We start from the raw sequence: 14,780 nt of genomic DNA, 5'->3' as shown, positions 1-14,780 counted from the left end.
TTCCCACTCAGAGGTTTTTAATCTTTTTTGTTGGGCTGGTTTAGTGGTCATGAATTATTTTAACGTTTGTTTTCTAAGAAACTATTCAGCTTTCCTTATATTCTGAATGATAGCCCTGCTGGAAAAGTATTCTTGGCTATAGATTTTTCCCTTTCAACACTTTGAATGCATAATGCTATTTCCTTTGGGCCTGCAAAGTTTTTGTTGAAAAATCATCTGATATACTTATGGGGTTTCCTTTGTATGTAATTGTCTTCTTTTCTTTTACAACTTTTAATATTCTTTCAGAATCATTATATTTTGCCATTCTAATTACTATGTGTCTTGGTGTGAACCTCCTAGGGTTGAATTTGTTGGGGAACCTTTATGTGTGTTGAATCTGGATCTGTTCCCCTCCCCCAATTCAGGAAATTTTCAGCCATTATTTCTTCAAATATATTTTGTGCCCTCCTTTCTCTCTCTTCTCCTGGAGTCCCTATAATGTGAATTTTATTACACGTGATGAAGTCAATGAGTTCTTTAGGTCTATTCTCATTGTGCAGTATTTGTTTGTCTCTCACCTATTCATCTTGATTGCTTTCTACTATTCTCTCTTCCAGGTCACTGATACTGTCCTCTGCTTCCTGTAGCCTATTCTTTATTCATCTGTCGTATTTTTTATTTCATTTATTGAGTTCTTTATCTCTGATGTTATTTTTATCTGTTTGTCAAATTCTCACTGATATCCTCCATCCTTTTCTGAAATCCAGTGGGTATCTTTATGATTGTTACTTTAAATTATGTATCAGACATATTACTTGTTTCTCCTTCAGTTAGATCTCTTGCTGTGATTTTTCTCGTGTTCTTCCATTTGGCACATATTCCTCTCTCTCCTCATTTTGTCTACCTCTCTGTGTTTGTTTTTCTGTGTCAGGAAAGTCTGTTATGTCTTCTACTCTTGAAAGTAGTGGCTTTGTGAAGAAAAGGTCATGTAGTGCTCTGCAGTGCAGTGTCTTCCCTTCACTAGAACCTGGCACTTTAGCTCAGGCTCCCATGTATGTTGCTTGCATCTTGATACCGTGTCTGAGTCACTTTTCCTTTCATTTCAGACATCTATACTGACTTCTTGCCTGTTGTGGGTTTTTCTTACTGTCTTTAATGTTAGTGAGAACCAGGGAAGCCAGCTCTGAGGTGGTGTCACACCAGAAGGGCTCAGGGGTGTGGTGTTAGTGTTAGAAAATTTTGCACTGAGTCTATAGTCCTTGAACAGATCCCCAGAAGCATGTCAGCTGCTTGGCCATGGCACAGAGAGTCAGTGACTAGGCAGGGTGTGTGTGGTCTTAATAAAATGCATGCTGAGCTAAAGGGTGAGGCAAATAGGCTTGGAGTGGATGAGTTCTTGGGAGAACTTGTGGGTGGGGTGCACTGCTAGCAGATTATGTAACAATTGTCTGTGCAGTGCTATATCCTGCAGGTGTCTCTATGTTTATGTTGGGGGGGGGGTGGGGGAGGAAAAGGCAGCCACCAGCTCCTTTGTTTCTAGAGAAGTCCCCCAGCACATTTTGAAATCAATATAAACAGACCTCCCTCACTTTATGCAAGCTGTCACTTCTATGTTGTTTCCCTTTGAGTTATTGTCTTTTTAATAGATAGAGATAGATAAGAGACCAAGCTATCAATGGCCTTACCAGTTTACCCAGTGCTGAGTTGGCTGACTTTTAAAGTTACAGGCTCAAAGTCCTATTGGCTATACAAACTCATGGAATTCAGCCCCTCTGGTTTTCAAATCCAGACATTATGGGGATTTGTTTTCCCCATGTGGGATCCCCGGTGCTTTTTCTTGTCTGCTATTGTGGCTCCCTCCTTTCTGTGGGCAACTCTTTTCTGCCCTTTCTACCCTTCTAACTTCTACCTTTTCTAACTTCTCTGATGTGCCTTTTTCCACACCTTTAGTTGTGGAGTTTGTTCTGCTAGTCTTTGGATAACTCTCTAGTTTATTTTACTCAGATGTGAGTGATATCTAGTTGTAATCATGGAATGACGTGAGTTTAAGGTCTTTCTACTTTGTCATCTTCCCATGCTTCCTTCATAACTGAGTTACTTTCTTACAGGGTTGTTATTTATACTGTATTAAGACAGTGAACATTTTGGCTTTAGTTTATTGAAGCTGACAGTATGGTAATTTCACAAGCTTCTTCATATCCACTTCTGTATGGTGATGGTTTAGCTAGGGATATGGCAATGTTCACACACACACACACACACACACACACACACACACATTATAACAGAGTAAATAAGGTTGCAAAAATTGATTTTCAAAATTTACCACTTAGGTTATTCAAGCAAGAATTAATCCACACCAAAACAACACTTTATATAAACTTGATTTCAGAAACTTTGTCTCCCTTCTCTATCCTAAGCAACATTTTCCCACATTAGAACAATAATATTACTACTAAGTTCTCATCTACTGATTTAATCCCTAGATATAACTTCATATTTTTACCTGATCTGCACTTACAGTTCCTTCTTTAATTTTTTTGTCTCTGTTAATACTAAAACCTAAAATTTTTCTATTTAGCGACATTATTTCTATTACACACACACACACACACACACACACACACATACACGCACAGCTAAACTCTCTAGACAAAGGAGTCATATCAACACTTTCTCTATGTGTTTTTCCAATTTTTTCTTAAGTCATCTTAAGCCAAACCAACAGCATGATTACTAACACTTCAGTATCTATTCCATAATGCCAACTTTGTTATAATCTCTCAATGTGATTACAATTTTTTATAAATAAGACAGTAAGTAATGCGTTCACCACATACTTAGGCTGGCCTGGAGAAAAGACCTTGGATTTATTTTCACAGTCTATTTAGAAAATACTGACAGAAAATAATTATGAAATGTTATGTGCAAAGAGACTTTAACCTGCTAACCCCACTTGGAATGCATTACCTGTAGCCTCACTCCAGAGTTGAATAAGGCATGTTTGATATGTAAATATGACTCAACATTACTCTATCTGTATATATACAAAGTGCACTGACAGCTAGATATTTTTGTTTCTCCGTATTAGGCACACACACACACACACACACACACCCCTAGGCTTCTATATGAATTAAGTCATAAAATATTTATAGGGTGGTTAGTGCAAAATAAAACTGTGCATGAGTAACTATTAGATCTCTCAATGAGATGACATTAGTCCATTCTGCATATTACAGACTTCTATAAAGCTAAGTAAACATCATGCTAGATTAAAATTCTCTATATCCTGTGTGATTAATTTACCACCTAATTCAGGTACCATAACTATACCTTTATATTTATTTTCTTATTCTTTCACTCTCAATTATGAATTGCCAGCACTAAAGACAAACACATGAAAAGAAAAATCCATACAACAAACATAAATCTGCTCAAATTTATCTGGAAAGAAACAAATAGAATGCCAGAATCTTAAAAATTCCTACTATAATCAGGAAGCTATCCTGATTATTTTTTATGGGAACACTTTTTTATCAGTGTAATAAATTTTGTCCTCCATTGTCATCCTTGCATATATTATCAGAATGTAGGTTATTATAAATAAAAATTTTATTAAAGCTGTAATTTATTCAATGGCTTTTTCAGAACATCTAAATCTTAGAATACTAATTTTGCTTTGCAATTAATAATAATATTTAAGTGATTAGTAATGAAAGTCTATCTTGGTATGACTGTCAGTGTAATGTTACAATTAACTGAAAATGTATGTGGCTTTTTATAAATATAATTTATTGTCAAATTGGCTTACATACAACACCCAGTGCTCATCCCAACAAGTGCCCTCCTCAATGCCCATCACCCAATTTCCCTCTCTCCCACCCCTCCATCCACCTTTAGTTTGTTTTTTGTATTTAATAGTCTCTTGTGGTTTGCCTCCCACCCACTCTGTTTAGAAGACCATGGGGGAAGCGAAGAGGAAAAATAGATGAAAATATATGTGTTTAAAAGAGAACACTCAACCTATCCTGAAGACATCAATCTTTAGGTACCAAGTAACACATTTATAAATATTAGACGATATTCCTAAGAAATGTGTTAGCTAATATTTGGGTTAATTTGATGAGATATTTCATTTTATTTTGTTTCATTTTATTTTCATTTTTAAATGAAGTTTAAAAAATTTAAAAATGTCATTTTTAAATATTTATTCATTTTGAGAGAGAGAGAGAGCAGGAAGGGGCAGGGAGAGAGAGAGAGAGAGAGGAAGAGAATACCAAGTATTTTCTGCACTGTTAGCACAGAGCCTAATGCAGGACTTGATCCCACAAACCGTGAGATAATGCTCTGAGCCAAAAATCAAGAGTTGGACGCTTAACCTACTTGAGCCACCCAGGTGCCCCTGAGATATTTTAAACTTTCTATTAAAATATAATATATGTGTAGAAAAGTGCATATATGAAAATTGTACAGATAAAAATTTGCACCATCCAAACCAATTAATCAAGACAGAAAAATCACAAATATTCCAAACATTGCAGAAACCACCCAGTTATCTTATTTCCATGACTATCTCCCATATGACTTTCCATGAGTAACTCATTTTCAGATCATAGATTAGTAAATATTCAAGAGATATATATAAGATAATTTCAAAATAGAACTACCTGGCATGTAGAGAACACTGCATCCACAATTATATAATTACATGCTAGTGTAATTATAACTGTAATATTTATTAAATTATGCCATACCCGGGGCCATGACAGAGATAAAAAATTATTCTAAAGTAATAACGTCAAAGTATGTTTTTTATCATATGAAATTAGGTTAGGAATGAGTAATAAAAGTCAAAAGAAAAAGCCTAACTTCTTGGAAATTAACCAATGCCTTTATAAATAATCCATAATTCAAAAATAAATCAACATAGAAACTAGAAAATATATTTATATGAGTAATAGTGAGGATGTAAATGCTAAACTTGTGCTCATGAAACTGGAAAGTGCTTACAGGGAAATTTAGAGTGAAAAAAATATATTAGAATTGGGGAAGGCTAAAAAATCAATCAATTCTATTTTACAAGAATCTAGATAAAGATAAATAATAATCCAGAAGAGTATAAGGAAAAAATAAAGAGGTTGAGAGCAGAAATAAGCAAAATAAAAAGCATGCTTATAAAAGGAAAAAATAGCAAAAAAAAATAATTTGAAATAATTAATATGATTGAAATCCTCCTAGCAAGATTAATCAAGAATGATAACACAGATATGAATATCTGTAAGAAATACAAAATAAGAAGATATTACTAAAAAATTTACAGTAATGAATTTGATGTTTCAAATAAAATGTTCATCTAACTAGTAAGAATCTTGAGCAAATGATGCAGTCACAAAGAGAGAAAAATTATATAATCATATTTTATAAACAAAAAAATAACAAAAAAATAAAAAAAGTGAAATACATTTTTAGAAGAATTGCATTTGGGGCTATGAGGCTGGATCTGGTCATAGGGAAGATTCTATTGTGTTGTATTTTTCTTGTATGTCTGAGTTCTGTACTATTATAGCATACTAATATGGACAATTTACTGCATAGATATTATGCATCAATATGCTATTATACTGTTTGGATTGAGATAGTAGCACCAATTCCATGAACCTGTGAATCTACTAATGGTAACAAATAGACAAGTAGGGGCTTGCGAGAATACGTTTTTTAAATAAAAACATGTCCTATTGGTCCTGATATCTGTATGCCTGCTCAAAGGTTTGTTAATGATTGAGGTTCTAGAGTCATTTCAATACCTGGCAGAGATAATTCCCTCTTTGATCTATGACTGAGTCCTTTAGAATTACCTCCTATTGTTCTAGAGAATAAACATAAATAAAAAATCCATAATAAATTAATACAAAAATAAGTAGTACTTGATAGGAGTTGTGACAGAACTTTGTTAAGAAAAAATTGCCTATTCTTAAAGCATTAACCACTAGGTCCCAAGTAACACAAAATCCTCAACAAGGCATGCCAGGAAATATAGAAACCATTTTTCTTAAGGATGCATATTTCAAGTTTTAGTAAGAAATCATAATGATATGATATTTCCATATCTCTCCATTTGATGCTTTTAACATCATATCTTTTTAAGTACAGAATAGTATTGCAAATTGAACCATTTTGTGTTTCAAAATAATTATTGAGAATTTTATCATATAAAAATTTTACGGTCTTAAAGAAATCTAACAAAATTTCACATATGGCTTCTCATGTTGTAAAACTGAGAAACAATTCAAGTCAATCCTCAAAAATTAAGGTAGAAGCAGAAATGTAATGCAGTGTGACCACAAAAGCTTTGTGAATCATGGAGTCTCTCTTCTGAAATTTCAATAATTAAACAAATACAGAAAATCTGATAATGTTTGGATTTCACTAACAATTTTTTATCTAATCTGAAACTGCCAAAAAAATTCTCTTAAATTCTCCATGTTTCCATCAAAGTAGAAAATAATTACAATGAAAAAACAAATTATAACGATACAATAATGTAGATAACCCTGATAAGAGTCTCAATGAGGAAAATGACACATTATAAAAATATCCATAAATAAGCTTCTTAAAAGATGAACACAGAGACCTCAGGACCTGGCACACAGAATATGACATATGAACTTCAAAGGATCTTTGTTGTTACTCACCTCTATTCCTTGAAGTGGAAAACCTGATTCCAATCCTATCTCAGCAAAACTTGACAGAAAGAAAAGCAAAAACAAGGTATCAAAAAATATTCAACAGCAAAATTAACAAAAAACTAAAATTGGTTCCATTGTCATTATTGAATATAGGCATACATTTTTTCTTCTTTTAGTCCAAATGGGAATTTCAGTACCCACCACTATTGCTTCTCTCCTTATTCATTCATTTTTATTCTCTCATTTGTTACTTAAGAACATATTTTCTATATACAAGTATCTCTCTACAACTGTGTGTTCAAAGTGAGAAAATGGAGCAAGTCTTGGATTACTGATCATATCTAAATGTGCATAGTGCCTTATAAAATAGGACACAAATGCTCTTTTCTTAGAAAAATATAAATCATGCTAACAGTGGTATTGTGTTGGCACTGAGAGGTCACCAAAGAGAGCCAGGCCTTGAAAGTCTTTTTTGTTCTAGTAAAGGGCAATTCATCTGGACCTCAGATTGACATCTGGAATCAATCCCTCAGGATCCTCAGACAATTGTGCTCATCATTGATCTAGGCAGGCACCCTCCCAACAAATAATCATTTCCATAACCAGGCTGATTTTGTGTAGGTTTGATTAAAGAACAGTAAACATGTAGTAGACATTTTATTTAGTATCTTAATAATATGATTCATATATATAGCATTAAAATGCTACCTTTGTTCTAATAAATTAGATAAGATATATTGGAGATATATAAAACCCTTTTATCAGTTAAAATTTTAAGGAGCAAATGAGGTACCAAAAATAATATGATTATAGTATAAATATAAGTAGAAGCATCTATATTATGAATATTTCAGATAAATATAAAAAATCAGTATTTAGCACAGTTGAATTTCACTACAAGATTATTTTTATTCAATACAAAATTGTGAAAAAAAGAAATATGGAAATGATTCCCCAAAGTTATTCAAGTTATTTTGAAAAGGCATATTAAAAAGTGAAGAAACAATAATGAGGATTCCTTGATCCATGTAGGTATATTCATTGGGAAAAACATCTATCATTAAAATATTTTTCCTTGAACTTTTGAAAGAACTCACAGATTTTGAAATACTGATATCACTGGTCAAAAACACATAAGAATTTCAAAAGTACCAGGATAGCAACTAACCTTTCTTTCTTGAAAGTAACTTGTTCACTTGAAAAAAAAATAGTAACCTGTTCTAGCTTTTGACCTGAAAAACATTACCAAAAAAGAAAAGATGAGACAATGCATTAAATTAATTAAAAATAAGACAAAACATTTGTTCTGTTTTAATCATACAGACACCCCTTGCCACAAACATCATAGTTGCTTGGTCCTTTGTTACTTCGTCATATCATTTATTCACTTATTTCCTTCCAGAGTTATTTACTTTCCAAATGGCCAATAATTCTCTTCAATGAGCTGTTCAAATATGTACACAGCAGTTTCTCTAAAATGGGAAATTCTAAAGCTGTATTCCACCCAATAAAGACTAAAAATACATTGTGATGTTAAAAATGCCCTGTGATGTGAAAAACTAAAAGCACATAGTAGGAGTATTATGAGATTATTTAGGAGTATTATGAGAGGGTATTATAAGGGGTATTCTGAAGATTATTGATGACCTCATCAATTGAACAATACTAAAAGTGTTACTTGTCTTATTAGAAGACCACTCAGCTGGACCTCAGCAACCCCAAGTACTTATGCTTATTAATGATCCAGACAAGACAAGTACCAACCAATAAAATTTCCTCACACCACATTAATGTTTTTAACAAGTTAACACTTGCATTTGCCTTACAGTGAAAAACAGCACAGGTAGACGTTTAACTTGACTTTAGTATATCTGGTTTTAATGGCAATTCCAGAAGATTCCCAGAATCCTTCTCTTTAGAGTGATACATAAAGTGATATTGCAGTGGGTGAGTTTTCAATTCTGATATATTTATTCAATAAGATAGAACCACAATCAAAAGTTATCTGTGAAGTTGGATTATATCACTTAAAATATTAAGTTACGTTAAGACCTGAAAACAGTATACAATGTGATACTACTTTCATTTGATAGGTCTGTAGTCCCTGGCCAGAGAAGATACATGTTCATATTGAAAGCATAGTATCATTGTCCCCACACCATTCTGTTTTATTTCACTAGGAGCAACTTTATTTTAGTACACAACACACACAAGCCAAATGTATTCCATGACTTGCCCTCATTAATCTGGAAGTGCTTCCAAACATCTGGATTTTTAAACACAAAATCCAGTTCTCCTTACTAATGTAGAATATACATTTCCTTTCAGAAGTCACAGAAAATATCCTACAAGAAGGATATTTTTGTCATTTTCCTGATATTGCTGATTTTCCAACATCTGAATTAGGTTTAATGCACTATTATTTGCAAGAGCATCAAATATTAATAGCAAATAACTGAAAATAAGAAATAGATATAATAAATATATCTGATTAACACATGTACGATATATATTTTTAAATTTTTAGTTAACATACAGCACAATAGTGGTTTCAGGAATAGAATTCAATGATTCATAACTGACATTCAACACCCACTGCTCATCACAACACGTGGCTTCCTCAGTATCCACTACCCATCTAGCCCATCACCCACCCACCTCCCTCCATCAACCCTCAGTTTGTTCTCTATCATTAGTCTTCTGTGGTTTGTTTCCTTCTCTGCCATTCCCATATTTCTCATAGATTCATCTATTTCATTTCTTAAATTCCACATATGAGTGAAATCATACGGTATTTATCTTCCACTGACTGACTTATGCTCAGCATAATACGTTCTAGCTCAATCCACATCACTGCAAAAGGCAAGATTACATTCTTTTTGATGGCTTAGTAATATTCCACTGTATGCAAAATTATTAATTCCACTGTTATTAATATTGGGCTGCATGTACCCCTTTGAATCTATAATTTGTATCCTTTCAGTGAATATCTAATAGTGCAATTGCTGGATTGTACAGTTCTATTTTTAGTTTTTTGAGTTATTTTTAGTATTTTTAGTTTTCACTTTCAGTGAATATCTAATAATGCAATTGCTGGATTGTACAGTTCTATTTTTAGTTTTTGTTCTCTAGAATAGCTACACCAGTTTGCATTCCAACCACAGTGCAAGAAGGTTGTGCTTTCTCCATATCTTCACCAACATCTGTTGTTTCTTGTGTTGTTAATTTTAGCTATTCTTACGTGTAAGGTGCTATCTCATTGTGGTTTTGATTTGTATTTCCCTGATGATGAGTGATGTTGAGCATCTCTTCATGTGCCTGTTGGCCATCCGGATGTCTTCTTTGGAAAAGTATCTATTCATGTCTTCTACTCAATTCTTAACTGGGTTACTTGTTTTTTGGTTGTTGAATTTGATATAGATTTTTGATACTAACCCTTAATCAGTTTTGTCATTTGTGAATATTTTCTCTCATTGGGTAGACTGCCTTTTAATTTGTTGATTGTTTCTTTCACTGTGCAGAGGCTTTTTATCTTGATGATATTTCATGATTGCCTTTGTTTCCCTTTCCCATGGCAACGACATGTCTAGTAAGAGGTTGCTGCAGCCAAGGTCAAAAGGTTTCTGCCTATGTTCTCTTCTGGGATTTTTATGGTTTCCTGTCTCACATTTAGGCCTCTCATCCATTTTGAATTTATTTTTTGTATGGTGAAAGAAAGTGGTCCAGTTTCATTCTTCTGCATGTTGCCATCCAGTTTTCCCAGCACCATTTGTTGAAGAGACTATTCTTTCCCTATGATATTCTTTCCTGTGATAAGATTAGTTGATCATATACTTGTGGGTCCATTTATCAGTTTTTTATTCTTTTGCATTGAACTATGTGTCTATTTTTGTGCCAGTAATATACTGTCTAGATGACTACAGCTTTGTAGTACAGATTGAAAACTGGAATCGTGATGCCTCCAGTTTCATTTTTATTTTTCAGGATTGCTTTTGCTATTGAGGGTCTTTTGTGGTTCCATACAAACTTTAGGATTGTTTTTTTCTATCTCTGAAAAAAATACCAGTGGTATTTTTATTGGAATTGAATTAAATGTATACCGTGCTTTGAGTAGTATAGACATTTTAAAAATGTTTGTCTAATCCATAAGCATGGAATGTTTTCCCATTTCTTTGTGTCATCTTCAATTTCTTTCATAAGTGTTCTTTTGTTTTCAGAGTACAGGTCTTTTACCTCTTTAGTTAAGTTTATTCTTAGGTATCTTAGTGTTCTTGGTGTGATTGTAAATGGGATCGATTCCTTGTTTTCTTTTTCTGCTGCTTCATTATTGGTGTATAGAAATTCAACAGATTTCTGTACATTGATTTTCATTTTTTTAATGTTTATTTTTTTTTGAGAGAGAGAGAGAGTGAGTGGGGGAGGGGCAGAGAGAGAGAGAGAGGGAGACACAGAATCTGAAGCAGGCTCCAGGCTCTGAGCTGTCAGCACAGAGCCTGATGCGAGGCTCGAACTCACAAGTTGTGAGGTCATGACCTGAGCAAAGTCAGATGCTCAACTGACTGAGCCACCCAGGCACCCCTGTACATTGATTTTATATCCTGTGACTTTGCTGAATTCATGTATTATTTCTACCCATTTTTTAGTGGGATCTTTCAGGTTTTCTACCTAGTTTATCATATCGCCTGCAAATAGTGAAAGTTTGACTTTTTCTTGCTGATTTGGATGATTTTTATTTCTTCTTGTCTGATTGCTGAGGCTGAGACTTCCAGGACTATGTTAAATACTAATGGTAAGACGTGGGAAATAGGTTCAAGAATTCCTTACACTTACATAAATGGGTTAAAAAGGCTTAGGATGAAAAGCTGCCACAGGGCAAAAGCGCCCAAGTTTTGTCATTAAATAGAACAAGGCATAGAGCAGAAAGTGCTGCAGGGTGAAAGCACCCAAGGTTAGATAGCAAAATGAATAACTTGATATACTTAAAGCTGCATGCTCCATCAATCTTAAAATTTAAAGAAAACAGCTAATTAGTTGTATCACCTACAGGAAACTACTTTCCATCTGGCACCAGTGTAGTATTATGCTTTGATCACAACTTCAAAGGCCACTTGCGCCCCAGACCCTTTGCTTCTTATACACATGAGTTAATGACTACTACCTGATTGTTTTCTTCTGTACATTCACCATGTATGTAAGATCTTGAAAGCTCGGTAAATATGGGGACGAAATCCCTGTCTGGGGCTCTTGTCTCCTCCCAGACATTAGACTCTCTCATTTTTATTTCTGCATTTTCTCTCTTGTCAGATAAGAAAGAACTTAGGATTCCTGATCTGTGGCAGTAAGAGTGGACATCCTCGTCTTGTTTCTGACCATAGGAGAAAGACTGTTTTTTTTCCCCATTGAGGATCATATTAGCTGTGGGTCTTTCATAGATGGCTTTTATGATGTTGAGATATGTTACATCTATCCTTATTTTGTGGAGGGTTTTTATCAAGAATGGATGCTGTATTTTGTCAAATGCTTTTTCTTCATTTATTGACAGGATCAAATACTTGTTATCTCTTCTTTTATTAATGTGATGTATCACGTTGACAGATTTGTGAATATTGAACCTGTCATGCAGCCCAGGAATAAATCCCACTTGATAATGGTGAATAATATTTTTAATGTACTGTTGAATTACATTTGCTAGTATCTTCTTGAGAATTTTTGCATCCAGGGTCATCAGGGATATTGGCCTGCAAGTCTCATATTTAGTGGCGTCTTTGGTTTTGGAATCAAGGTAATATGGCTTCATAGAATGAGTTTGGAGGTTTTCTTTCTATTTCCATTTTTTGGAACGGTTTGAGAAGAATAGGTATTAACTCTTTTTTAAATGTCTAGTATAATTCCCTTGAGAATCCATCTGCCCCAGGATGCTTGGTTGTTGGGAAATTTTTTATTATTGATTCAATTTCTTTGCAGGTTATGAGTCTGTTCAAATTTTCTATTTCTTCCTGTTTCAGTTTTTGTAGTTTCTGAGTTTCTTTTTTTTAATATGAAATTTATTGTGAAATTGATTTCCATACAACACCCAGTGCTCATCCCAAAAGGTGCCCTCCTCAATACCCATCACCCACCCTCCCCTCCCACCCCCCATCATCCCTCAGTTTGTTCTCAGTTTTTAGGAGTCTCTTATGTTTTGGCTCCCTCCATCTCTAACCATGTTTTTTCCTTCCCCTCCCCCATGGTCTTCTGTTAAGTTTCTTAGGATCTACATAGGACTGAAAACATATGGAATCTGTAATTCTCTGTATGACTTATTTCACTCAGCATAACACTCTCCAGTTCCATCCACGTTGCTACAAAAGGCCATATTTCATTCTTTCTCATTGCCACATAGTATTCCATTGTGTATATAAACCACAATTTCTTTATCCATTAGTCAGTTGATGGACATTTAGGCTCTTTCCATAATTTAGCTATTGTTGAGAGTGCTGCTATAAACATTGGGGTACAAGTGCCCCTATGCATCAGTACTCCTGTATCCCTTGGGTAAATTCCTAGCAGTGCTACTGCTGGGTCATAGGGTAGGTCTCTTTTTAATTTTTTGAGGAACCTCCACACTGTTTTCCAGAGTGGCTGCACCAGTTGCATTCCCACCAACAGTGCAAGAGGGTTCCCGATTCTCCACATCCTCTCCAGCATCTATAGTCTCCTGTTTTGTTCATTTTAGCTACTCTGACTGGCGTGAGGTGATGATATCTGAGTGTGGTTTTGATTTGTATTTCCCTGATGAGGAACGACGTTGAGCATCTTTGCATGTGCCTGTTGGCCATCGGGATGTCTTCTTTAGAGAAGTGTCTATTCATGTTTTCTGCCCATTTCTTCACTGGATTCTTTGGTTTCTGGGTGTGGAGTTTGGTGAGCTCTTTATAGATTTTGGATACTAGCCCTTTGTCAGATTTGCAAATATCTTTTCCCATTCCGTTGATTGCCTTTTAGTTTTGTTGGTTGTTTACTTTGCAGTGCAGAAGCTTTTTATCTTCATAAAATCCCAATATTTCATTTTTGCTTTTAATTACCTTGCCTTTGGGGATGTTTCAAGTAAGAAATTGCTGTGGCTGAGGTCAGAGAGATTTTTCCCTGCTTTCTCCTCTAGGGTTTTGATGGTTTCCTGTCTCACATTCAGGTCCTTCATTGATTTTGAGTTTGTTTCTGTGAATGGTGTAAGAAAGTGGTCTAGTTTCATCCTTCTGCATGTTGCTGTCCAGTTCTCCCAGCACCATTTGTTAAAGAGACTGTCTTTTTTCCATTGGATATTCTTTCCTGCTTTGTCAAAGATGAGTTTGCCATACTTTTGTGGGTCTAGTTCTGGGGTTTATATTCTATTCCATTGGTCTATGTGTCTGTTTTTGTGCCAATACCATTCTGTCTTGATGATTATAGCTTTGTAGTAGAGGCTAAAGTCTGGGGTTGTGATGCTTCCTGCTTTGGTCTTCTTTGAAATCATTTTGGCTATTCAGGGCCTTTTGTGGTTCCATACAAATTTTAGGATTGCTTGTTCTAGCTTCAAGAAGAATGCTGGTGCAATTTTGATTGGGATTGTATTGAATGTGTAGATAGCTTTGGGTAGTATTGACATTTTAACAATATTTATTCTTCCAATCCATGAGCATGGAATGTTTTTCCATTTCTTTGTATCTTCTTCAATTTGCTTCATAAGCTTTCTATAGTTTTCAACATACAGATCTTGTACATGTTTGGTTACGTTTATTGCTAGGTATTTTATGCTTCTTGGTGCAATTGTGAATTGGATCAGTTTCTTTATTTGTCTTTCTGTTGCTTCGTTATTAGTGTATAAGAATGCAACTGATTTCTGTACATTGATTTTGTATCCTGCAACTTTGCTGAATTCATGTATCAGTTCTAGCAGACTTTTGGTGGAGTCTGTTGGGTTTTCCATGTATAATATCATGTCATCTGCAAAAAGTGAAAGCTTGACTTCATCTTTGCCAATTTTGATGCCTTTGATTTCTTTTGTTGTCTGATTGCTGATGCTAGAATTTCCAATACTATGTTAAACAACAGCGGTGAGAGTGGACATCCTTGTCATGTTCCTGATCTCAG

The 14,780-nt window shown here is 34.5% G+C and overlaps 1 protein-coding gene and 1 non-coding gene across 2 annotated transcripts in view; both read right to left on the bottom strand.

Annotated features, from left to right (window-relative positions):
• The window catches only part of LOC132668827 (uncharacterized), a 130,209-nt gene that overhangs the window by 94,476 nt on the left and 20,953 nt on the right, over nucleotides 1-14,780 (bottom strand). Inside the window, exons 8-9 of the mRNA XM_081795816.1 lie at nucleotides 7,840-7,903; nucleotides 6,674-6,726 (exon numbers count right to left, since the gene is read on the bottom strand). The gene's annotated coding sequence lies outside the window, so the exon portion shown is untranslated. The remainder of the gene's footprint in view (nucleotides 1-6,673; nucleotides 6,727-7,839; nucleotides 7,904-14,780) is intronic.
• LOC132670666 (small nucleolar RNA SNORD109A) lies at nucleotides 7,170-7,236 on the bottom strand. Its single transcript, XR_009606883.1, has one exon. It is a non-coding gene; the product is annotated as a small nucleolar RNA SNORD109A (small nucleolar RNA).

Source organism: Panthera onca, chromosome B3, assembly GCF_046562875.1.
Source record: "Panthera onca isolate mPanOnc1 chromosome B3, mPanOnc1 haplotype 2, whole genome shotgun sequence".
Lineage (NCBI taxonomy): Eukaryota > Metazoa > Chordata > Mammalia > Carnivora > Felidae > Panthera > Panthera onca.
This window is presented reverse-complemented; position numbering and strand designations above follow the sequence as displayed.